Source organism: Oncorhynchus kisutch, unplaced genomic scaffold, assembly GCF_002021735.2.
Source record: "Oncorhynchus kisutch isolate 150728-3 unplaced genomic scaffold, Okis_V2 Okis09a-Okis19a_hom, whole genome shotgun sequence".
Classification (NCBI taxonomy): domain Eukaryota; kingdom Metazoa; phylum Chordata; class Actinopteri; order Salmoniformes; family Salmonidae; genus Oncorhynchus; species Oncorhynchus kisutch.
This window is the reverse complement of record NW_022261985.1, coordinates 8947452-8949951: the sequence shown is the minus strand read 5'-3', so window position 1 is coordinate 8949951 and position 2500 is coordinate 8947452. Positions and strand designations below refer to the sequence as shown.

Genomic DNA, 2500 nt, shown 5'->3' with positions numbered 1-2500 from the left:
CTCTCTCTCTATATATATATATTAGAACAGGCTGTGCCTTCCCTGCCCCCCCCCTCTCTCTCTCTATATATATACATTAGATATACATTAGATATATTATATATTATATATTATTATATATTATATTATATTATATACAGTATATATATATTTATATATAAATAAATGGTGAGACCAACAGCAATATTAATAGTAGTAGTGGACATGGGATTACCATTAACAACTCTCCTCTCTGGGCAGCCAGGTTTGTCTGTGACGATCGGTCTCTATAGCCAGACTGTCCTTCCTGGGCAGCCAGGTTTGTCTGTGACGACCGGTCTCTATAGCCAGACTGTCCTCTCTGGGCAGCCAGGTTTGTCTGTGACGACCGGTCTCTATAGCCAGACTGTCCTCTCTGGGCAGCCAGGTTTGTCTGTGACGACCGGTCTCTATAGCCAGACTGTCCTCTCTGGGTAGCCAGGTTTGTCTGTGACGACCGGTCTCTATAGCCAGACTGTCCTCTCTGGGCAGCCAGGTTTGTCTGTGACGACCGGTCTCTATAGCCAGACTGTCCTCTCTTGGCAGCCAGGTTTGTCTGTGACGGACCGGTCGCTATAGCCAGACTGTCCTCTCTTGGCCAGCCAGGTTTGTCTGTGACGACCGGTCCTCTATAGCCAGACTGTCCTCTCTGGCCAGCAGGTTTGTCTGTGACGACCGGTCTCTATAGCCAGACTGTCCTCTCTGGGCAGCCAGGTTTGTCTGTGACGACCGGTCTCTATAGCCAGACTGTCCTTCCTGGGCAGCCAGGTTTGTCTGTGACGATCGGTCTCTATAGCCAGACTGTCCTCTCTTGGCAGCCAGGTTTGTCTGTGACGACCGGTCTCTATAGCCAGACTGTCCTCTCTGGGCAGCCAGGTTTGTCTGTGACGATCGGTCTCTATAGCCAGACTGTCCTCTCTTGGCAGCCAGGTTTGTCTGTGACGACCAGTCTCTATAGCCAGACTGTCCTCTCTTGGCAGCCAGGTTTGTCTGTGACGACCGGTCTCTATAGCCAGACTGTCCTCTCTTGGGCAGCCAGGTTTGTCTGTGACGACCGGTCTCTATAGCCAGACTGTCCTCTCTGGGGCAGCCAGGTTTGTCTGTGACGATCGGTCTCTATAGCCCAGACTGTCCTCTCTGGGCAGCCAGGTTTGTCTGTGACGACCGGTCTCTATAGCCAGACTGTCCTCTCTGGGCAGCCAGGTTTGTCTGTGACGACCGGTCTCTATAGCCAGACTGTCCTCTCTTGGCAGCCAGGTTTGTCTGTGACGACCGGTCTCTATAGCCAGACTGTCCTCTCTTGGCAGCCAGGTTTGTCTGTGACGACCGGTCTCTATAGCCAGACTGTCCTCTCTGGGCAGCCAGGTTTGTCTGTGACGACCGGTCTCTTAATAGGCCAGACTGGTCCTCTCTTGGCAGCCAGGTTTTTCTGTGACGACCGGTCTCTATAGCCAGACTGTCCTCTCCTGGGCAGCCAGGTTTTGTCTGTGACACCGGTCTCTATAGCCAGACTGTCCTCTTTGGCAGCCAGGTTTGTCTGTGACCGACCGGTCTCTATGCCAGACTGTCCTCTCTGGGCAGCCAGGTTTGTCTGTGACGACCGGTCCTCTATAGCCAGACGTGTCCTTCTGGGCAGCCAGGTTTGTCTGTGACGATCGGGTCTCTATAGCCAGACTGTCTCTCTTGGCAGCCAGGTTTGTCTGTGATGACCGGTCTCTATAGCCAGACTGTCCTCTCTGGGCAGCCAGGTTTGTCTGTGACGATCGGTCTCTATAGCCAGACTGTCCTCTCTTGGCAGCCAGGTTTGTCTGTGACGACCGGTCTCTATAGCAGACTTCCTCTCTGGGCAGCCAGGTTTGTCTGTGACGACCGGTCTCTATAGCCAGAATGTCCTCCTCTGGGCAGCCAGGTTTGTCTGTGACGACCGGTCTCTATAGCCAGACTGTCCTCTCTTGGCAGCCAGGTTTGTCTGTGACGACCGGGGCTCTATAGCCAGACTGTCCCTCTGGGCAGCCAGGTTTGTCTGTGATGACCGGTCTCTATAGCCAGACTGTCCTCTCTTGGCAGCCAGGTTTGTCTGTGATGACCGGTCTCTATAGCCAGACTGTCCCTCTCTGGGCAGCCAGGTTTGTCGTGTGATGACCGTCCTCTATAGCCAGACTGTCCTCTGGGCAGCCAGGTTGTCTGTGACACCGGTCTCTATAGCAGACTGTCCTCTCTGGGCAGCCAGGTTGTCTGTGACGACCGGTCTCTATAGCCAGACTGTCCTCATCTGGGCAGCCAGGTTGTCTGTGACGACCGGTCTCTATACCAGACTGTCCTATCTGGGACAGCCAGTTTGTCTGTGACGACCGGTCTCTATAGCCAGACTGTCCTCTCTTGGCAGCCGGTTTGTCTGTGACGACCGGTCCTATAGCCGACTGTCCTCTCTGGCAGCCAGGTTTGTCTGTGACGACCGGTCTCTATAGCCAGACTGTCCTCT

The 2500-nt window shown here is 53.7% G+C and overlaps 1 protein-coding gene across 1 annotated transcript in view; it reads left to right on the top strand.

Annotated features, from left to right (window-relative positions):
• LOC109885543 (receptor-type tyrosine-protein phosphatase R) overlaps window positions 1-2500 on the top strand; it is a 115241-nt gene that overhangs the window by 75688 nt on the left and 37053 nt on the right.